Consider the following 24702-nt stretch of genomic DNA (forward strand, 5'->3'; position numbering starts at 1 on the left):
AGGAAATTTTAAAAAGCTGTCTGATGAAAATAATTACCTAAGAATTAGAATTGAACAAATGGAAGCTAGTGACTTTATGAGAAACCAAGAAATATACTAGCTGTGTGCCCCTGGGTAAGTCACTCAATCCTGTTTGCCTCAGTCTCCACATCTATAAAATGATCTGGAGAAGGAAATGGCAAACCATTCCAGTATCTTTGCCAAGAAAACCCCAAATGGTGTCGCAAAGAGGTAGACATGCCTGAACAACAACAACAAATCTTTCCTTTGCTTCTTTTGATTAGTTAAGTTCATCTATTTCTAAAACAGCAAAAATTTTTTGTAAGTTGGTTTCCCTCATTGGTGGTGTTTTTCCCAAATGATTGCACTGGGTATTTCTATACATTTATAGTCATGCAAAAATCTTGAAATAATGTATAAGAAAAGAAATGGTGTCATGGGAAACACTGAGAAGTGGAATAATGAAGCAAAAGACAATGGTGATAAGGATTTAATGATTGCTGAGTTCCTACAAAGGGTGAAAATCGCTGCTGCCACTGCCACCAACCCTGTTCCCCATCAATGGCTCATCAAAGAAAGAAGACCACACATTGTGTGATATATCAAGGAATTAGGCAATTTTAGCTAGAGAAGACGACTTAAATGAGGGCTGAATTTGAAGGAGAGCAGAAGGAGAAGAGAGCTGATAGAAAAAGGAAAAGGGAAGAGATTAAGGAAGTAAAGATGAATTGAAAGGGAAAGATTGTGGGATTGTTTAAGAATAGGATAGAAAAAAGAACACTTGAAGGAAAGGGCTGATACAATCAAGCAATGACTAGCTAGCTAAGGTCCAGACAAGAAAAGAGAGGAGGAAGCCTGCTGAGGGAGTTTCATCTTTTGTGCTGATAACATCCAACTTCCAGTGTTATTACAGTTTTTCCCCATCTATAATGATGAGGGCGTTGGGTACACTGCACTTAGAATGTTAAGGGACTTAAATTCTCTTTCACCCTCTTCTCCAAAACTAAAGGAGCAGGAGGGTGTAGTTGAAAGCATGTCTGGATTTGGGAGGCTACAAAAGAATAAGAGTAATCAAAAGGAAAGCTAACTTTTATATAGCTTACTATGCGCCAGGTATTGTGCTAAGTGCTTATACCTCTTCCTTTTTCTCTTTCCTTTTCTCATCACTCCTCTTCTCAAATTATGATCTCATTTGATCCTCACTATGAGACACGATTCATTAGGACTCCTGTTCCAATTAGTATCAATCCATTTGATATTTTATATAAATCATATAGGGATAATTAGATAAGATAGGTTCTTACAGTAGGCCTCAAACTTTAATGGAGTGTTCACCACTTGTTTACCAGTTATGAAGCTTACTTGCACAATCACAAGAATGCTGTCAAAGATATCTCCATCCTGTTTTGCTCATATTCCATGTCCAAATCTAGCAGGGGTAAGATGCCTTGATGCTTTGCAAAGTCCCCCAACTTTTTTTTTTCTTTGTGAGGCAATGAGGGTTAAGTGACTTGCCCAGGGTCACACAGCTAGCAAGTGTCAAGTGTTTGAGTCAGAATTTGAACTCAGGTCCTCCTGAATCCAGGGTGGGTGCTTTATCCACTGCACCACCTAGCTGCCATCCCAACTTTTTTTTTTTTTTTTTTGGTGAGGCAATTGGGATTAAGTGACTTTCCCAGGGTCACACAGCTAGTAAGTGTTAAGTGTCTGAGGCCGGATTTGAACTCAGGTACTCCTGACTCCAGGGCTGGTGCTCTATCCACTGTGCCACCTAGCTGCCCCAGAAGTGATAATGTTTTAAGAGGGAAAGATAGAGTGAGGTTTCTTTTTAGGTAATTGGGGTTAAGTGACTTGTCCAGGGTCACATAGCTGATAAGTAAGTGTCTGAGGCTGGATTTGACCTCAGATTCTCCTGAGTCCAGGGCCTGTGCTCTATTCACTGCACCACCTAGCTGCCCCAATTGAGGCCACCTTTAAAAAGGTCAATACACCTCAGCCTTCCAAGTTCATGGCCTGGGCTCCTGCAGCCTGTCACCCTCCTGGGCCACCTGTTCTCTGAGGCAGAGACAATTCTCTTTGGATGCTACCAAGGCTGGCCCCAACTGGCAGATGGGTGATGACAAGGTATCTCATTTGTTTGGGAGAAGCCCTTGTCCTAGGGAACATCCCAGTCCAGTTCTCTATGCATGAAGAAATCCCAGAGGTAAAGAAAGAATAGAGGGCTGTATGGATAAGGCTGAAGAGAGGTTGCCCTCTGTATTTCAAATTCTCCAGCTTCTGCTTGTGGGCAGTTGTTCAGTGTTCATGCTCCTTAGCCTCTCTTTAGCACTAGCCACCAATCTACTGCCACCATTACCTCATTCTGGAGCCTCCTCTTCCTGGGGCTAATCTTGGTCTTTTGTGAATTCGACTAAAACATTCTGCTCTATATGGCCTCACTGGGGGGCCAACAACTACTGATCCTCCCTTTTCTTCCCTGGTGAAAGAGATCAAAGGGCTGGCTACAGAAGCTCTTCATTGAAGGCCTGATTAAGATTGGCCATTCCCTGACTGGGGGGGTCTTCTTCCCACCAGGTTCAAACAGAATAACCATCATGGACTTGGAAGACCCTGAGCTTGAAAGTAGTGAATCATGACATATGGCAACATCATACAATGTTCTCCTCTATCAGTGGCCTGGCAGCTGTGGTAAGTCAAAGGTGTCTAGCCAGGCAGCAGATGAAGCTGGAGTAAGATGCTGTGGTATTGTCTTTCCATGGGTTGACATTGATCCTCATCTCACCTACTCAGGACAGAGATGTCATGGAAGTCCAAGCTTGCCTTGTGATCGATTCCCACTATACTGATTTCTCTGTTATTCTTCACTGAATTTTAGTTCCTTGACCAGCCTGTACTTTAGAAGACTGAATGGATGGTCTTCTCATTTGGTTCATGGTTTATCTACACGGGTAGCACAATTCCTGGCCATCCCTGGTGGTCAGATAAACAATCAGATCTCATATTCCTCATGACCTTCTTCCTCTGGCACCTATTACTGATTGCTCGGATGATGGCTGGCATCTATGGTTGCTGTAGCATCTGGCACCATCAATACTCATCCTGGGCAGAGGCAGTGAATTCTAGACACTTTGTGGCCCACAGATGACACCCTTGAGGAGATAAAGAGGTTAAAGAGCAAGGAAATCAGTTAGATGGTGGCATCTGGGCTGAGAGATGTCATTTGCTCTGCCTTTTATCCATTATGTGATGACTCTTCATGGAACACCCTCAGTAGAGCACACAAGATCTGCAGAATTCTTTCCCTTACCAAAAAAGTATGACTTTTTTTCTCTTCTTAAATAAAAATGAAAGACCTGATAAAGACGTTGGGTTTGAAATCATACTTTATGGAATTTCCCAGTCACCCTCTGGAGATTTTTAAGAATGTAATGGCAGGAATGAAATAGTACTATTCCACTGACAGTTTTGGGCAATCTGGCTGGAGGAGCTGATGATGGAAGAGAAAGAGAGGGAAGGAAAGGAGCAGAGAGGGGAAAAGAAAGAGGAATAGATAAAGACAAAAGGAGGAGAGAGGAAGAGAGGTGGGGAGACAGAAACAGGGATAGAGAGAGAAAAGAGGGGAAGACAGAGACAGGAAATAAAGTCAGAGAAATGGAAGGAAGGAAGGGAAGGAGGGAGAAACAGAAACAGAGAGAACCAGAAGAGATAGACAGAGACAGAGATGAGTACAGTGCAGGAGATGGTCTGCTGGGTTCAGTGTCAGAAGAGAACTAGGTTCATCCATCTCTGATGTTTTACTAGATGTGTGACCCTGAGCAAGTCTCTTATCTCTCTGAGCCTCAATTTTCCCAGTTGTAGAATAGGGATAGGGTTGTTGGGAAGCTCAAATGAGGCAATGTAGGTAGATCACTTTGTAAACTTTGAAGTATTATATTTCTCAGCTATTATTATTCTGGATCACTTGGGAGAAAAAGGGATAGGCCCGACTGTGCCCTTTGCTTAGGCCAGGAATTCTTTTTTTTTTTTTTTTTTAGTGAGGTAATTGAGGTTAAGTGACTTGCTCAGGGTCACACATCTAATAAGTGTTAAGTGTCTGAGGCCGGATTTGAACTCAGGTACTCCTGACTCCAGGACCAGTGCTCTATCTACTGTGCCACCTAGCTGCCCCTAGGCCAGGAATTCTTAAGCTGGGGTCAATAGATCTTTAAAGAGTTCTTGGGTAGATTTCAGGGTGGTCTGTCAATTTGTTCCTTTTGTAATGTTTTGCTAACTACATTTCAATATAGTTGGTTTCCATTGCAATCCTATTTTTTTATTTTATACTTTTAGAAACAGCTAGTCCTTGGTCCCAACAAATAGTTCAGTATCAGAAGCTGCTATCAGGTTACCAACGGAAATGACACTGAAAGAGATGCATTACCATTTGCTTTGCTGCTCTATCCTAAGGACCACAGAACTATTCCATCTGAATCTCAGTGGAAATTTGCCATATGTTTTCTCCTAGCCTAGAATGGGAGTTCCCTGAGACCAGGGACTCTTGAGATCCCCAGTGCTTAGCCTACTTTGCATATAACAAGTACTTATGATGAATACTTATTCATTCATCCATTCATTCATTGTCACTATAATTATGATCTGGTCCAACATGTCTGCCCTGCCTTCACTCATACAAGATATCATCCCTATCTTAGAGATTAGACAACTGGAACCCTAGGAGGTAAGAAAACTTGGCCAAAGTCACACAGCTAGCAAAGACAGCTTCAGATAAACGCCTCAATTTCTAAAAAATCTAAAATGCATTACCCTGCTGTGACTGAACCAAAATAGAAGATAAAATGTCAAGGTGTGGTTCTTATTTGTCATCTCATTTTTTTCAGAATTATCTTTAACAGTCTCTGGGTTGAAAGGACTCATGATGAAAAAATGTTATCCACCTCCAGAGAGAGAACTGATGAACTCTGAGTGCAGATTGAAACATTTTTTTTCACTTTCTTTATCTGTCTTGTTTTTGTTTTTGTTTTTTTTGGCAGCATGGCTAATATAGAAGCATGGGGGATTTTTTTGCGTGACTTCACATCTATAATGGGTATTATATTGCTTGACTTATCAACGGGAGGGGAAGAGACATAGGGAGGGAAAGAATTTGGAACCGAAAACATTAAAATGAATGTTTACAAAATAGAGAACAAATTGATTAATATTTGAAAAACAATCTCTGGGTTGGTTACCACTCTACAATATTAACGTCTTTATTTACAGATGAAAATATGAAGACAGAGAGAACTTAATAGACTTGCCCACACACTGAGGCCCCCCAGCTAGCCAGTCCCAATACAGGGAATTGAATTCCAGAGTTCCTGGCTCCTTGGACAGTGCATCCCATTTGAGGACCGTATTGCAGCTCTTAAAAGGGCAGGCAGATGGAAATATAGCTGACGGTGTAGGGGGGAAAGCCAGTGACTGAGGAGAGAGAAAAGAGCTTGGTGTCCTCCCCTCTGCAGAACATCACAACATGAGAAAAATCAAACAGAGAAGTTCAAAGAACCACAGATCATATGCCATGTCGACACTTTGATCTTTAACAGAATCCAATTTTTAAGAAATATAGAAAAGAAATGATGTTGCCAACTTTCTGTGGAAACCTGTGTAGTGAGCCCGCCTGAGGCAGGAGATGCCAACTGACATGCTTTGAAGGTCTGTGGTTACCTGGTCTGCAGCAAAAACACATTTCCAACCAGGCGTATGCAGAGGAGACCACATCAACAAGGGGCACTGGGGTTTAGTAGAAGAACCACCACATTTGGAGTCCTAAGACCTGGGCTAGATTTAGTTCTGCCTAAAACACTCACTGCGCCCTGGGACCAATGACAAGATTGAACAAATCAATTAAGTGCTCTGAGTTCAGATCCTTCCTTCATCTGTAAAATAGACATAATGATACTTATACAACTAATTTATGAGAGGAAACATGATGAGTGGAGAACAGCTATCTTTTGATGGCAGGAAGACCTGAGCTCAAATTTCATCTCTGACCTATACTGGGTATATGACCCTGGACAGGTCATTTAATTTTCCAGTCTTGTAGTTGGTAGTATCAAACTCAAAAAGAAATGGGGGCCACTAAGCCGTAAGGTTCAGGGTGCATATTTGACTTAGTTTTTAAATGTGACATTATCTATGTTTTATTTATGTTGCCAAGTATTTCCCAATTTTATTTTGGGGTTCTTTTTTGTTTTGTTTTGTTTTGTTTTGTGGGGCAATGAGGGTTAAGTGACTTGCCCAGGGTCACACAGCTAGTAACCAATTTTTATATAATATATATTATATATATGTATATGTGTGTGTATGTGTGTGTGTGTGTGTGTGTGTGTGTGTGTGTGTGTGTGTGTGTGTGTATATATATATATATATATATATATATATATATATATATATATATTTATGGTTGGGGAAATGAGGGTTAAGTGACTTGCCCAGGGTCACACAGCTAGTAAGTGTCAAGTGTTTCAGGACAGATTTGAACTCCTGATCCTCAATTTTTTTGTATGTAAAAATGGAGACAATATTTCATTGTGAGGAAAGTGCTTTATAAACCATAAAGTACTGTAGAAATATGAGCTGTTGAGTGTTGAGAAGGAGAGGACATAAGTATATAAACGGTCCCTGCCCTGTAAGGAAATTATAGTTTTATTAAGGAAACGAAAATGACACATTTAATGATTTTTGTTGTTGTTCAGTGATTTTTCAGTCCCATCTGATTCTTTTTTACCCCATTTGGGGTTTTCTTGGCAAAGATACTGCAGTGGTTTGTCACTTCCTTCTTCAGCTCATTTTACAGATGAGGAAACTGAGGCAATCAGGGTTAAGTGACTTACGTGGGGTCACATAGCTAATAAGGGTCCGAGGTCGGATTTAAACTCAGGAAGATAACACTTCCTAACCCAAAGACCCATCACTCCATCCACCATGCCACCTAGCTGCCCCATACCATAGAAGATACTCTATAATTAAGTGCTGCATTATATGTCACAGTCTGGGAGTAACTTTGTTCAGAGAAGAGGGACATCAGAGAGAACTAGAGTAGTTAGGGAAGACTTCATGAAGGACTCCATCAAAGCCTTCAATAGAGGGCCTGACTAGACACTATAGAGTTTTCCCTTTTTCTCTACATGCATTCAAAACATCTTTAACAAATTTTGACCCATCCATAAAAATCCTACTACTGAAATAACCCTTTAATAAACAGAAACCTGACCCTCTTCTGTTTCCCTTGCCCTGCCTCATGTTCTTCCCAGCTCCAGTTGGCTTTTTCCCCCTAGTAGGGATCAGGCAACACTGTTGTAAAGGAAAGAGCCTGGGTCAGAAGAACACAAAATTAAGGGGCCGGACTAATCCATTCAAATTCTGATGGCTATACTATCTATGGATGGGTCAGCTGGATAGGGCAGAGGGGAAGGGAGCCCAAGTGATTCACAGAAACTGAGGCTCTGAAGTGGAAAAGCATATAGGAACATACACGCAAATCCTATGTCCCCTAACTCCCAGACTGCTGCTCTTTTCACTGCCCCAAGATCCCAGAGAATTGCCTTTCCTTTCTTCCACCAGCAAACTGCCCTACTGTCAAAAAGTATTTATCAGCTGAAAAGTTCACCTAGAATTCTACCTTGGATTTTATTATGTAGAAATTGAAATTCCTATTCTCAGACTATATGGAGGGTAGACTGTTTGCCACATAATAGGTACTTTTTTTATATTTAGAGAGAGGTGATAGAGTGCTGGACTTGGAATCAGGAAGACCTGACCACATTTACTAACTATATAGCCCTGGACAAGTCATCTAGACTTTCTCAGACTCCGTTTCCTCATCTGTAAAATGGGGGTAATAATAGCCCCCACCTTCCAGGGTTGCTGTGAGGATCACCATATAGAGGCTAGCTGCTATTATAATTATCATTTCTTGTTGAATAGAATTGAAAGGAATCAACAAATGTTGCCTTAACTGAGAAACATTATAGAAAGCTCTATTTGTGGTCAGGAAGACACCTGTTCAAGTTTCATCTTTCATACTGGCTGCATGAACCTGAGGAAGTTGCTTACCCTCTCAAGTGTTTCAGGCAACACGTCAAGGCTAAGTTCAGATAAGGGGGTTGACTGAATTGGTAGAGGGTGTTTCCTGTAGTAATGAAATCAAAGGTCTAGTCCTATCCCACTCAATCAATTCCTTTTTCTGTACTTCAGAGAGACACTGGCTTGACAGAGATTCAAAGAGGCAACCTAAACTTTCTTTGGAAGTTTTTCTCAATCTCCATGGCTGAGAACATGCTGTCTCAAGAGATGAATTTCTGACCAATTAAGATAATGGCTTTTAGAAACAGCAATATCCCAGGGCCCACGGTTTACCATAAGCATTAGGTTGCTCTGAGACTGAATTTCTGGTTCAACAGGAAAACAGATCGAACTTCAGAATTACCAAGGCTGTCTGGGTTTGAATCAATGGGGTTTAATTGTCTAAGGATCACCCACCCCACCCCCCACCATATGCCTCCTCTGCTTCAACTACAAAACTTTGCTAGCCCTATTAGACAACTAGATTTATTGGGTTCACTGTAAGTACCTAGAGGATTATCTCCCCAACTCGCAGATCACATCTGCCAGTGGATGGCTACCCCAGGTTCTATTCTGTGGACCACCACACTTCTAAACTATAGGTCACAATCCCCTATCACTATGTTCACCTTAAACTGTCAGGCAAAGAACACAGTTCAAATCAAAGGCATTTAATTTAAGCACATGGAATAGTTAGAAAAGTTGCAGAAGACATTTCCCCCATAAGCCATACTATATGCACATATATATGCATATGTATGCACATACTATAGATAAGAATACACATAATACACATGTGCATACATACATGTATACATACACAATTACACATACTATCAATAAGAAAATCCTACCTTCTACTGAAAAATTTCCCCAATCCCTCTTAATTCCAGTGCTTAATTATTCCCCATTTATCCCATATATATCTTATTTGCACGTATTTGCTTATTGTCTCCTCCATTAGACTATAAGCTCCTCCAGGGCAGGGGCTGTCTTTTTTGCCTTCCTTTGTATCCCCAATGCTTAGCACAGTGCCTGGCACATAGTAGGTGCTTAATCGATACTTATTAGCTGACTCACAAAAGTGGGTACACATGGAGAATACAAGTAGAGAGGAAAACACATAAGGAATACATGTGGCAAAGACTTACCTAGGGGAACATATGAGCAGAGTATATGCATATATGGTATACATATAAGGAATATGGCCAAGGCACATATCTGGCATGGCATGGCTACTTATGTCTTCTAGGGATGTTATTAGTCTCATAGTCTTGGGTGTACCCTGCTCTGGTAGAACACTCTATCCATCAGATATTGCTCTCCAGGATTCCACAGGATGCTGCTAGCCACCACTTTGCTGCAAGACACTATTCTATTGGTTTCCTGTTGTTCTGTTGGACATGTAGTCTCCATGGACACTGCTACCGAATCTTGCTTTCTACCAAATATGTTGTCACCATGAACACTCTTTGGCTATTATCTCTACCACCTCCAGCTTCTGACTCATCTCTAATCCCAAAAGAGGATACATAGAGAAAGCTCTTTTAGGAAAAGCAGAAACCCTAGCCCTAAGACCAGAAGAAACCCCTTGTCCTCTCTTATTCCCTCAAAGCTGTGGTTAGTAGCTACTACCCATCTTTGCCTAGAAGATTTTCAGACCCAAGTGCCCAGCTCTTTAGAACAAAGACAAAGAGAAGGGTTATCAAGGGGCAGCTAGGTGGCGCAGTGGATAGAGCACCGGCCCTGGAGTCAGGAGTACCTACCTGAGTTCAAATCTGGACTCAGACACTTAACACTTACCAGCTCTGTGACCCTGGGCAAGTCACTTAACCCCAATTGCCTCGCACAAAAAAAAAAAGAGAGAGAGAGAGAGAGAGAGAGAGAGGAGGGTTATCCAGGCTAGCTAAGAGCTAACTCCATCTTTTCTTTAAGGAAGAATTCCTCTTATAGTACTTAGTTCTTTTCATTTGGAAACCTCATCCTATCTTCCAGCTACTGTTCAATTTACTTCCCAAATATTCTTCAAATAAAGGTTAATTTATTAAAAAGGTAATAGTTATTTGCTTAATAATTACCAAGCTACTTGGGGGATTCTGGGCTCCCCAGCCTGGGAGCTACATAAGTAGCCCCGGAAGCCAGTGTTTAAACCCAGTCCCTCCCATTCAACCATGTAGATAAAGGGACGAAGAAAAGGCCCAGAAGCCAGGAGGTCAAAGTTTTTGTCTGCTAACCACTAAATTTGGCTCCTTCATATAGAGATGAAGCAGATGCCAATCTAAAAGGGACTTTGCCCCATACCTTAAACTTCAACTGGGCTCTAACTATATTAAACTCCCCTAAGCAAATGCTCTAAACCTCTTCTTTCCTCAAAGCCCCACTCCTACATCTTACCTAGTTTTCTCTAAGCAGAAGATTTCACCTCATATTTTACTGAGATAATAGGTCACTATTCCCTCTGATCGCCTTCTTCTCCTCTATTCCTCAAAACTTCTTGGCATTATCCCCCATTCTTTCCTCCCATGAAGAAGTTGATCTATTTCTAATCTAGCAAATTGTTTCTGCTCTCTATAAACTTCAATTTCTCTTTTCCCACCAATTCCTTCCATGCTGCTTGCAAATTTGCTGAGGTATCCTCTCCCTTGGGGTAACTGGGTAATGCAGTGGATAGAGTGCCAGACCTTGAGTCAGGAAGACTCTTCTTCATGAGTTCAAATCACATCTCAGACACTTGCTAGCTATGTGACTCTGGTCAAGTCACTTAACCTTGTCTGCCTCGATTTCATCATCTGTAAAATGAACTGAATAGGGAAATGTCAAACCACTCCAGTATCCTTGCCTAAGAAAATGCTAAATGGGGTCATAAAGAGTTGGATACAACTGGAAACCAACTCAACAAAAACCTCTATCCCTAAAAACCTTCATTTGACCCTACAATCCTCTCAAACTATCATCCTAAATCTCTCCCCCCTTTCAAAATCAAACTCCTCTAGTGAAAAAAAAAAAGTTATCTATACTCATTGCCTTTATTTCCTCTCTCTTACTTATTTCTCAATCTCTTGCAATCTGGCTTCCAAACTCTTCATTCAACAGAAATATCTCTCTGCAAAGTAACAATGATGATTTATGTCACCTGTGGTCCAGCTTCCTCCCTGTACCAGGAGACTGAATCCACAGCGATTGGAGAGCCCAACTCAAAAAGGGTCAAGTTCTCTCTCTGGCATTGCCATGAAAAAAGGAAAACACTAAATGCCTACTGTGCACCAGGTATCATATAAACTAGATTCTGGGGGTAAAAAGACAAAGTAGGAAACAATCCCTCCTCATGATGAGTTTACATTCTGATGATGGAGATAGCAAGTACATAGAAAAATATATATGGCATAATATAAAGTAAATATATAAAATATATATACAAAGTAGCTAAAAGCAAGGTAGTTTGGGAGGGAGAGCACAAGCAGTTGGGGAGATCAAGAAAGGCTTTATGAAGATGGCATTTCTCCCCATTAGAATGTGAACTCTTTGGGGACATATAGGATTTTACCTTTCTTTGTATCTCCAGCACATAGTAGGGTCCCTAGCATATATTAAACACTTCATAAAAGCTTGTTGACTTGACTTGACCTCTTGGAGAAGACAGGGACTCAGAGGAAGGAATGAATGTGTGTGTGTGTGTGTGTGTGTGTGTGTGTGTGTGTGTGTGTGTGTGTGTGTGTGTGTGGCCGGTGCAAAAGTAAAGAAAGGAGAAATGGTATGTCCTGTGTCAGGAACAGAGAGAAGGCCAGTTTGGCTGAATTACAGAGTATAGGAGTAATATACACAGTAATAAGACTGAAAAGAAGATAGGTTGGGACCACATTATGAAAGACTTTAAAAGCTAAATTGAGCAGTTTATATTTTATCCTGAAGGAAACAGGAAGGCACTTAAGATGACTGAGGAAGGGAGTCACATGGATAGATGTGCACTTAAAGAAAATGATTTTGGCAGAGGTGTAGAAGAGACTTGAGGCAGGGAGACTAATTAGTAGACTACTGTAATAATCTAAGTGAGAGGTGATGAAGACCTAAAATAAGGTGGCAGCTTCCTGAGAGATCAAGTGGAAGATATTGTGAAGATTAAAAACAGCAATATTTGACAAATGAGTGAATATGAGGAGGAGCAAGAAGTTGTGGATATGAATGCCAAAATTACAAGAAAACTGAAATATTGGTGGTACCTTGGAAAGAAATAGGGAAATTTGGAAGAGGGGAAGATTGGGGGGGGGAGATGATTATGAGTTCTGATTTGGGTTTCCCATTCCATAGGCAATTCATGATTTTGGTCTGAAGCTCAAGGGATTCTGGGATGGAGAAAAAAAGAGAAGAGGAGAAAAAGTGAGAGAGATAGAAACAGGAAGAGATATTGCCAAGAAAAAAAGAGCAGGAGAAGAAAAGAGGTCCCAAGACAGAATTTTGAGAAATACCCATAGAAAGTAAGGGTTGGCCTGGAAAATGAGGCAGCAAAGGAGTTTGAGAAGGGAAGATCAGATAAGCAGCAAACCAGGAGAGAGGAATGTCAAAAATCTCAAAGAGAATAGTATCTCCACAAAGAGAAGGTGGTCAGCAGCGTCAAATGCAGCATAGAAGAAGACCAGAAAAAGACTCAGATTTGGTAATTAAAAGATGAATGAATAAGCATTAATTACCACTTATTATGTGCCAGGCATCATGTTAAACTCATTCACTTCTTCTTGTTGGTCCTTCATTCTTGAAGAGTATCATGACATCAGGGTGATGTTATGACTTGAAGTGAATTGGATTTAAGTGAGGGAGGGCTGTGCAAGGTCACCAACCTTACTCTCTCCTGAGCGTGAGAAAATAATGGGATTTTTGGCAGATACTCAAAGGCCCACCTGGAGATTACTCTAAACTGATTGAATTAAGTGAGAGTGATTGACTGATGATTAACCTACTTCCAGTTAACTAGATTGTAACCACACCTGGCTGGACCTTAAGAAGGTATTGTTCTCAGAAGCTAAGGACTTTGAACTCAACTCAAGACCACCTTCAAGTCCAGTGAACAAATAGATTTGTATGATGCCTACCAATCAGCTTGAAGCAATGTGTAAGGACTGCCTCTGCTCCAGACCTATAAAAAGCTTCCACACTCAGTTTGAGAGGGGTTCAAGGATTGAAACCTGACCAGGCTGGAACTCTAGGCTAGATAGGCCTTTTATTAACTCCACATGTTCTTTTTTTTCTAATACCTGGTATGTTTTAATAAATGCTTAATGCCCAAAGACTGGTGCTAAAGCTTCTAATTTAAGGCAACCCACAATTTAGATTTTAAACAACACAGGAATCATCAGGTTCTGTGGCAAGATATCTCTCAGGAGGACTGGAGATGGCCCCAGATGTTTTAAGGCAATTGGGGTTAAGTGACTTTCCCAGGGGGTCATACAGCTATTAAGTGTCTGAGGTAATATTTGAACTCAGGTCCTCTTGACTCCAGGGCCAGGGTTCTATCCACTGCACCACCTAGTTGCCCCTCTTTCACTTCTAGTTCTTATAAAGAGGTGACTTTTCTCCTTATCAAGCCATAGCTTATGTCTCTATTGATCTCTGATCCTCCTGCCTTCTCCAGCAGATTACAACCAGCATCATCTTCAATCTCTCTATAAACTTCAGTCTCTCCCTATCTGCTGGCTCTTTTCTTGTATCCTCCAGCATACGTCTTTCCTGTCCTTATAGAACCCTTGTTTGGTCTGGCATCCCCACTAGCTATCATTCAATATCTCTCCTCTCCTCAGCCAAATTCCTTGAGAAAACCATCGACATGGGTGGTTCTACTGCATTTCTTCTTACTCTCTTCTTAATTCTGAAAGCTGGCTTCTTTTTTTTTTTTTGCAGGGCAATTGGGGTTAAGTGACTTGCCCAGGGTCACACAGCTAGTAAGTGTTAAGTGTCTGAGGCCAGATTTGAACTCAGGTCCTCCTGAATCCAGGGCCTGTGCTCTATCCACTGTGCCACCTAGCTGCCCCCTGAAAGCTGGCTTCTTAACTCATCATTCAAGTGAAATAGTCATCTCCAAAGATACTCTTAATTCCCTAAAGGCCAAAACAAATGGCCTCTCAGTCGTCATCCTTCTTGACCTCTCCACAACCTTTGACACGGTCAATCATCATCTCTTCCTCGTTACCCTCTCCTCTACAGATTTTACTGACACTATTCTCTCCTGGTTCTTCTGCTACCTGTCTGAGCACTTTGTCTGACCATTCCTCGGTCTCCTTTGATAAATCTTCATCCGGGTCATCCCTACCAAATGGAAGTGTCTCCCATTTATCTTCCTACTCTATACCATCTTACTTGGTGATCTCATTAAATTTCCTGGGTTCAATATCTTGTCTGTCCCCTCTCAAACTCGATGTGTCCAAAATAGAACTCATCTTTTCCACAAAAGCCTTCCTAGACTTCTGTTAAGAGCATGACCATCCTCTCAGTCACTCAGTCTCATCTTGTTGTCATCCTCTAGTCCTCACTCTCATTCACCCTACATATACAATTTGTTGGCAATCTGTTGAGAAGATAAGGTCATATTTGCTCTAGAGCAATGACATTGGAGACTATGTGGAGGATGGATTGGACTGAGGAGATGCTTTTTGGCACATAGACAAATTAGGAGGTTATAGTAAAAGGTCAGTCATAAGTGATGGGAGGCAGAGAAAATAAATCTTTATTAATTGAAAAGTTAAATTAAATGAAAGGAATAATTGACAAAAGTCCAAGGGGGGGCAGCTAGGTAGTGCAGTGGATAGAGCACCAGCCCCTGGATTCAGGAGGACCTGAGTTCAAATCCAGCCTCAGACACTTGACACTTACTAACTGTGTGACCCTGAACAATTCAATTAACCCTCGTTGCTCCCCCCCAAAGAATGAGGGGCACTCACATGTACAAAATTATTTATAGCTGCTCTTTTTGTGGTGGCAAGGAATTAGAAATTGAGGGGATGCCCATCAATTGGGGAATGGCTAAACAAGTTGTGGTATATGAATGTAATGGAATATTATTGTACAATAATAAATCATGAGCAAGCAGATTTCAGAAAAATCTGCAAAGACTTACAGGAATTGATGCTGAGTGAAATGAGCAGAACCAGGAGAACATTGTACATAGTGTCAACAACATTGTGTGATGATCAACTGTGGTAGATTTAGCTCTTAGCAGTGCAATGATCCAAGACAATTCCAAAGGACTCATGATGGAAAATGCTTTCCACATCCAGAAAAAAGACCTGTGGAATCTGGATGCAGATTGAACCATACTTTTTCTACTTTTTTGGTTTTTTTCTTCTATGAGGTTTTTCCCTTGTGTTCTGATTCTTCTTCCACAACATGACTAATGCAGAAATATGTTTAATGTGATTGTACATATATAACCTACATGAGATTGCTTGCTGTCTTGGTGAAGGGGGAGGGAAAGGAGGGAGGGAGAAAAAATTGGAACTAGAAATCTTATAAAAACAAATGTTGAAAACTATCTCTACATGTAACTAGAAAATAATAAAATACTTTTATGATTAAAAATAAAAAAGAAATGAGGGGAAAAGGAAAATGAGAGGTTCTGTCTGGTTTCCATCTGACTATCTTTTTTTTTCTTTTTGGTGAGGCAATTAGGGTTAAGTGACTTGCCCAGGGTCACACAGTAAGTGTCAAGTGTCTGAGGTCGGATTTGAAATCAGATCCTCCTGACTTCAGGGCTAGTGCTCTATCCACTGCGCCACCTACTTGCCCCGCATCTAAGTCTTACATAAGATCAATCTTACCTGAAAACATAATAGGATTTCACTTCTATCAATGATCTGAAGCTCTTGGTCTACCTACCTTGGATTAGGGAGAGGGAGTGAAGTAGAGGAAGATTTATTTATTCATTTTTCCATTCATTATTTAATTTATTTATTTGTGTGTTTATATGTGCACATGCACACATATACATATATGAAACTGAGAGCCAGTATAGTATAGTAGAAAGAACATGCGACCAGAGGTCAGGAGACCTGAGTTCTAGTCCCAGTTTGACTTTGCTTTGCAATCTTGGACCTCAGTTTTCTCACCAGTAAAATGAGGAGCCTGGAGGAGATCTCTCTAAGGTCCTCCAACAGCTTATTATTTTTATTTTATGCCCCACCAAAGAGTAAGTCACTAAAAACACTGAAAGCAAACTATGCCTATTAAATTTTGCCTTCTGCTCACCATGGTCCTATTCTGTGTTCTAGTTAATGCCAAGTACATTGTTATTGCTTGATGAGCCAAGCTATCCACAGGCCAAGCTACTCCCTCCTTGTAAATGAGATGCCTTTGGAAGCTGCTTTAACTCTTTCAGTTCTCAGGGGCGCTATTTCTTAAGTGGCTCTGGCTGTGGCTCCAGAGGGCCATTTAGTAAGTGAATACTTCAGTGAACTCAACAACACTGTACTCTAGAGGCCTAGAAAAGAGCAGTTTCCAAAGACATCTAATGCAATGTAGCCAGGGAGTGATTTAGATGGGGGAGAATGACTCAGTGACAATTAAATCATCATTTAAACATATACTAGACAAAAGGGATGGGTCAGAAGATGATGTAACTGCCAAAAATAGTCATATTTTTTAAAAGGGGGGGCAGGGACTTGCTCATAGGACAACGTGCTTTCTAGATTTGCAAACACAGGAGACCATAAGAAATATGGCAAAGAATTCCCTGTTGTAAACTGTTCTTGCTTCATTAAAAGTTTGAAAATTCACCATGAATTGAAGAATTGTTATAGCTGAAGTATTATCCTAGAAAAAGGAGCAACACAAGGCCTTCTCTACAGGGCAACAGGCGTGGACTCTACTTAACTTTCTCATCAACAGCTCAGATGGAGGGGAAATCAAAATCCTGCTCTCAGAAGTCTGCATCTAGCAAAGGGCTTAATGGGGTCTGGGTAAAAATGTTTTTTAACTTTCCAGGAGAGCAAGGAAGTTTGCAATCCTCTCTTCGTGGTAAAGTCACACAATCACAATTATGGATCAGGAAAAGGCCTCAAAGACTATCTACTCCAAAACCCTCCTCTTCTGTCTTTGCACAACTTGAGGACCAAGAAGGTTTAGTGACTTGCCCAAAGTCTCACAGTAGTAATCATCAGACATGGGATTTGAACCCAAGGCCTCTGACATCAGAATCAGTTCTCTTTCCACTGCTGTATTACACTGCCACAGAAAGTCACAGGCTAAAAATGTACCGTTGCAAAGACATTCATGGGATATAGAATTAGAAGGGACTTAAGAGGTCATCTGGTCCAACTCCCTTATTCAACAGATAGGAAATGAGCCTCAGAAGGCAAGTGAGTTGCCCAGTCACTGATAGTGATGAGGGGGATGGCAGCTGGAGACAGTCCAAGTTCTAGAAGAGGCAGAAGGAAATGCTTTCAAGGGGGCACACAGAACAATTAGACTCATTGAGGAATGGAGAGAATGCTTCTGTGACCACAAGGAGTTATTGGTGGTGCTGAGATTTAGGGGGAAGGAAAAAGGAGGTGGGGCAAGCTGTTGGTGTGGTGATGGAGGTGCAGTTGGAGCCAGGGAGAGAAGAAAAGATATGGAACTGTTACTACAGAGGATGAGCTGGGGGTCAATAAGGACAGATTAGAGAGATACAATATATAGATGATAGATAGATAGATAGATAGATAGATAGATAGATAGATAGATAGATAGATAGATAGATAGATAGATAATGGATGGATGGAGAGTGTAACGATTGGAATGACGCCACCTGCTGGATACTTACTGTAGAAGAGTTCTGCCCATGAAGGGAAGGTCTTTGAGGGCAAGATCAGTAGTCAGGAAGTGACGCGGGCTAGTGGGAGGAGGAAGGAAGAGACTGGCGCTCAGTCTCGCTCTCTTTCCTGGGGACGCTGGCGGAGAAGGGAGCTAAAAATGTGCTCTCCCTTTAATAGATAGAAATCTAGGCCTTTCTCTCTCTCTTTACCAAATTCTTGTTTTCCTTAATAAATGCTTAAAAGCCTAACTCTTGCTAAAGCTTATAATTTATTGGCGACCACTCATTAGATATTTTAGACAGACTAGCTAGAATTTTAGCCCTTAACAAGAGAGAGACTGTACAGTGCCAGCAAAGGCCCAGTTGCATGTAAGTTGGTAGTGAGGGATTTCAATTTCATTTCATGCTTTCACCAATAATGCTCAACAGTACAGAAGAACGACTAGACTATGTGACTTAGTCTTCAAAAACAAGTTTAAAACTAGAGATATGCTGGCAAATGTTTAACAGTTGTCTCTCTTGGAAAGCTGGGGATATGTATGCAAGACACGCTTTTTCTTTATTATTTATATATTTAACCTTTTTTTTTTATTTTTGAGTTCCAGATTCTCCCTCCTCCCTCCAGCCCCTCCCCTACCCACTGAGAAGGCAAGCAATAGGATATCAATCATACATGTGAAGTCATGCAAAAAGTTCCATAGTAGCCATGTTGGAGGAAAAAAAATTAAGAAAAATAAAATGAAAATTTATACTTCTTTTTGTACTCAGAGTTAATCAGTTCTCTCTCTGGTGGTGAATGACATTTTTCATCAAGAACAAGACACACTTTTAAGCTTGATCTTCATTATTAACATTTTCTCCATAATTTTCTTCAATCTAAACAGTGGCCCTATGGATAGTGTGCTAGGCTAGCCCGAATTCAGACCTAGCCTCAGACATTTACTAGCTGCATGACCCTGGGCAAGTCACTTCACTTCTGTATGCCTCAGTTTCCTCATCTGTAAAATGGGAATAATAATAGGTCCTACTTCTCATAGTTGTTGTGAGGATCAATTGAGATAATGTTTGCAAAATGCTTATCACAGTGCTTGGCATATAGTAGGTGCTATAAAAATATTAGCTCTGATTAGTAGTAATATTTGCCTGTTTCTAAGAGAGAAATGCTTACACTGAAATTTTAGCAATAATTTCTTGCAAGCCTGTTGGTTCCAGCTTTCTCCAGCACGTCTTTAGTTGAAACTAACTGTGGCTATGTCAGGTAGGAGGATCCAATGTGGGAAGTAGAAAGATGTTGCTACCACTCCCTCAGGGAGGAGAAGAATGGGGAGAAGTTGATGCCAGTAGTGCATGGAATCTGCCTTCATCTCCATATCATTAACATTCCAGATTGAAAAAGACAAGAAAGCTGAAAGGTCACATAAACCACAGCCACACAGTTCTATACTGGAAATACACTAAGTATTACAACAATGCAGGTGGGGTATGAGTATTGTACCTACCTCAAAAAAAATTTGACCAGATGACTTTGGGAAAATGACTGGGAGACCTTGTCCCTTAGAGAAAAAACAGAGTTTTGTGCAACCATCAGCCTCAATAATCCTTGGGCTTAATCTCAGGGCCAATTTAGCCATTTTGTTGGTCCTAGGAGAGAAATATCAAACAGACCATGAAATATCATCCACGGACCTCTAGAGAGTAAAATGTGTGAGTTTGAATGTTGATGAGAATGTCAATAAGGAGTAAGACAATTTCAAATTACTTTAGACTTGATAATAAAAGTTCTTCTGTCACTAAATGGCAATGACTCTTATTCTGGATCATTTAAATGTTTGAGAAGGAAGAACTTGTAATACTCCCTAGCACTTATGAGCATTTACAGTCAATGCTTATTGTAACTGTTTTCATACTCACCACTGTGTCGCCCATGGATTCTATGAGGCAGAATTATTTACCAATTACCAGAAACAATGTTGCAATGCAGAGACCTACTTCCTTTTCCCTGCACTTGGTATTCCATCTCCCACCTCCATGCCTTTGCCAACAACAGTATACTAACACCTTCCCTTTAATTCTTAGAATATTTTGCTTCCTTCAAGTTTCAACTCTGCTACCTCTTCCTAAGGAAAACATTTCCAAACATCCTCCTCCATTCCCATCCTACTGATTCCTGTACTCACTAGTACATTTTGTCTCCAAATTATGTTTCATTTTGTAACGTGTGTTCGTAATTTCATATTTTTGTATGTAATTTTGTATATAGCCCTCAAATAGAATATAAGCTCCTTGAGGTCAGAGACTTTTCCCCCGACTTTGTCTTTGTTCCCAGATGCTTAACAGAGTATCTTTGCCAGAAAAAGTGCTTGAAAAAGAAAGCTTTTATTTCCATGAAAATATTTATAGCAGCAATTTTTGTGGTAACAACAAACTGGGAACAAAATAGATACACATCAATCGTGGAATTGTTGTAGATGAATATAATGGAATATTACCATTCAGAAAGAAGCAAAGGGCATGATGAATTAAGAGAAGTAGAGAAAGATTTACATAAACTGATACAAAGTTAAACAAACAGAACTAGGAAAACAATATATCCAATGACCACAACAATGTAAATATAATGAACAATAATCACAAAACAACCTAATGAATGCTTGATCTAAAAAAAGAGATATGAAAAGACTCCTCCCCTCATCCTTTGAAGAGGTAGTAGTGAGAATCCACAAATGTGAAAGATTATATATATTGTCAAATTTTTTTGATGTGTTGATTGATTTTGTTGAATTTTTTTCTCCCTCTTAAAAAAGGGTTGCGGTTTTTTCATTATAAGGAATGGTTTTCTGGGAGGGGAGAATACATGGGAAAATCTGGGTGATTTAATAACAAGATAATGATCAAATCTATTATGCTTTTTAAATAAATATGAATAGAATAAAATAGAAATCTATAGACAGTGAACAGATCTCCTCATCATGGGAGGTCTATGTCATCACCTACATCATGGGTCCAGGTTACTAGAAAGTCTTGACTAGAATAATACTCCCCCAGGAGTCTATCATCAGGAAAACAAAGGTCTTTAGCAGGAGAGAAGATTAAAGGCATTAGTGGAGTTTATTATCCTGTTAACAGAAAGGTCATACATAAAAATCACAGATTTTTGAGAGCTAGGAAGAACCACAGAATCTAATCCCTAACATTCCATTCACTGTAAATCAATGGTCAATTGACTAACATTTATTAAGGACCTACTATGTGCCAGGTACTGTGTTAAGCACATAACCCCTTTGGACATCAGTTTCCTCATTTATAAAACACAGGGTTGGAAGAGTGAGAGAGAGACAGACCAGATAATTATTGGGGGGGGCAGGGCAATGAAGGTTAAGTGACTTGCCCAGGGTCACACAGCTAGTAGGTGTTGTAGGACCCAAATTTAATATATGGAGAGTTAACTGGGTAACTCACTGAAATATTGGGGTCTCAGAAATAATGAGGGACCTCTAGGTTCAAAGCTCCCTCCCCTCTGAACTGCCCTTTTAGATATTTCTCCCAGGCCAATAAGAAAGGAGCCTTACAGCTTCTTTTCCACAAAAGGATCAGATTTTATTACTTGGGGATTAATTAAACAACAAAGGTGAAATTAATAAATATCAAAGATAAGGAAGTAGGGAAAAAGAAATACAGATAAATTCTTCTAACTCTAACCTAAGTCTATACAATTCCCAGTTCGTTTCTGATTAAACTAATTCAAAGGAATGCAGGGTCTTTGTGTTCACTCACCATACCTGGGATATCTGCTAGTTTCTCATGCCACCAGGAAAGGCAGAGGAGAGAGAGAAAGAGAGAGAGAGAGAGAGAGAGAGGGGGGGGGGGAGGGAGAGGGAGAGCACATTCTGGAAGTGACTCAGCCTCCCCTCAGCAAGCGTTCAATCTTCCTCCCCCAAAAGGGGAGGTCCTTCAAAAACTTCCTATGGAGAGGTTTCTCCTTCTGACCTCAGTAGCATACATAACTTCAGGGTGGGCCAGGTGTGGCCACTCCCAAATGAGTCAGCTAAACTCCAATAAGTTTTACCATAGTGTCAAGTGTCAGGCCGGATTTGAACTCAGATCCTCCTAAATCCAGGGCCAGTGCTTTATCCACTGCATCACCTAGCTGTCCCCCCAGATAATCTTTAAGGACCTTTTCAGTTCTACCATTTTGTGATTTTTTTGGACATAAATAAAGATTAGGAATTAGAATCAGATTATGAAAATGAAAGATTTAAATAATTTAAGTTGATGACTAAAAGACTGGGCATGATGGGGGTTAGGGGAATGACTTGATAATGGTATCAGTGGAAAATAATTGTGGGCTGGAGTGGACTGGAGTAGATCCTTGTAAGAAAGAGTATTTGAGTTTCATGATAGAAAAGAGCCTGAGACAACTGAATAGTGGAGTTCAGAGATGATCTGCAAAACCAGTGATTTGCTTGTGGATAATCAAATGCTGAAAATCTTGGTAAAAGCCATCAGAGTTATGGGTCCATGTTTCTGCATTAGAACACTGACATGACTGCATGAGCTAAGAGGCTGGTTGAGACTTTTAATTCCACATATCATGGTAACCTTCTTCAACTTCATTTTCTCCCTCCTTAAAATGGGAAAGATCTTAACATTAAATGTGTTGGCAGCTAAGTTTTATGAATTCCTAATAAATGAGAGCATTTTATAAACATAAAAAGCCACAGGATGATGATCTTATAATCTTGCATTTCTATATAGCAGCTACAAGAGTAGTGGTATCTCATTTGTCCTTAAAATCTCCCAGGGGTATAGGAAGATGGTAAATACAAATAAAAATATCAAGCCTATCTATAGAATGAAAATAGGGAGGCACAAAGAGATAGGGTAGCTCGCCTAAGGGCACCCATCAAGTCAGTGATGGGAGTGGAAATAGAACCCATGGGCCTCCGGTCTACCAGCCCAATGTTCTTTCCCCCTCTAGACTATAAATAATATGAATGTCTAGGTCTCTAGATTCTCCAGATGTTTCCATTTCCTCAATGTCCTTGTGCCTCCACCCAGTCCCTTCACATTTTTTATGAACTTAGATGAAAGTCTCCCACCTGCTGACAGCTTTATTACACCAAGAAACCATTATCTTCCTCTAACTCAGAAAGTTATACTCAATTGTTGGTACAGTAACCAAGCAGGAAGGAGTCAAAGACATTTCTATGATTGATATAGCCTTCAGAGGAAACCACCTGAAAATATTGCTACTTTGATATTCATTTTTCTTTCAGGCCTAAAGGTTAATCAGTTGACATTGATACAGAGAGAGCCTAAAGAAAATATCAACAGCAAGACTACGGAGGTTGCAGAACTATTATTAAGGGAGGACATAGTTATTAATCAACACTTCAAATATAGAAAATGTGAATGTGGGTAGGAACACATGGCTGCCTGGTGCCACTTTGTGTACTGTATCAATGACTCATTCAGTCGCTTCTCATCTTTGTGCCTCAGTTTCCTCATCTATAAAATGAGAGTGGTAGACTAGGTGACCCCTAAGCTCCCTTCCCACTTTAATATTCTACTGCCTTGTGATCCTCATACCTTCCCTTCAAGAAGCCATTATTGAATTACCATCTATAAATTTATCTAAATCCTTCTTGAATTGTGACAATCAGGAAACATTATTCTGGTTAACAAGATATTCTGGGAAATTGAGAATTAACCAGAATCCCCCTTTGATTGTAATTCATTGAAAGTTTTTCCAGCCTCCTGGGTCCAGGGCTGGTGCTTTGTCCACTGTGTCACCAAGCTGACCCACGATGACATCTTTAAAAAAGTTAAAGGGAAAGTTTTTCCAATAAATGTGTTAGTCTACTATTTATCATGTCTCAGTAAATAATTAGTGAGTAGAATCTTTCTTCAATAAAGATAATGCAGAATGCCAGAGTCATCATTCTAAAGAGCAATGTCTCCAAGATTTTAGATTTGGGAGGGTCCTCAGAAGTCATCCATAACAATCTCCCTCCCAATACAAGTGTAATGGGTGTAATCAAGAACACACATACACACACACACACACACACAGATTGCTGTGTCATACCAAAGTATCAAGTCTTTCAGCACTTAGTCAACCCATATGTCATTCTAGAAATGACTTGGGCAAATGGGTCATTGGAAGGCACCCAGGTCCAAGCTTGCTCCTTAGGGTTTACACCAGCCAGAGCTGCCACAGGGTTCTCTTGATCACACCCATTATACAAGAATCCCCTCTATGTTATCCCTGGTAAGTGTTCATCTATCCTCTTCTTGAATATTTCCAGTGACAGGAAACTCACTGCCAATTCTATTCTACTTAACAAATAATCACTGAGCAACTGCTATGTGCAAGAAGATGAAGACTAAAAGATTGGACTGAATGTGGTCTGACTCTGGGGTCTAAAATGGAAGCTGACTTTTTAAAAACTGTTTTAAACTGAAACTGTGTTTGCATGTGTGGGTGAGGAGGTCCCTCTACCAGTGTGGATCATCACCAGCTCTATGCCTTAGAGTTTTAAAGAGTTGACTGAAGGAACTAAGAGGTTACTAACTTGACCAGAATCACAATGCCAGGATGTGTCAGAGAAAGGACTTGAATGCAGGTCATCCTAATTCTAAAGCCAGCTCCTTATACAATACCACCTCTCCTCCTTTTGAATTTTTTTAAATCCCTCGCATCAAGTCATTTGATTGGTATTTTTCTTTCTCCTAAAAGTTGGGTAGAGAAGAAGTCCAATTAATTAAGGGTTCCAGTTAGCCAGATTTCAAGTAACCTTCATTTTACCATTATATAAAAT

The sequence above is a fragment of the Dromiciops gliroides genome, chromosome 1 (assembly GCF_019393635.1).
Source record: "Dromiciops gliroides isolate mDroGli1 chromosome 1, mDroGli1.pri, whole genome shotgun sequence".
Classification (NCBI taxonomy): Eukaryota; Metazoa; Chordata; class Mammalia; order Microbiotheria; family Microbiotheriidae; genus Dromiciops; species Dromiciops gliroides.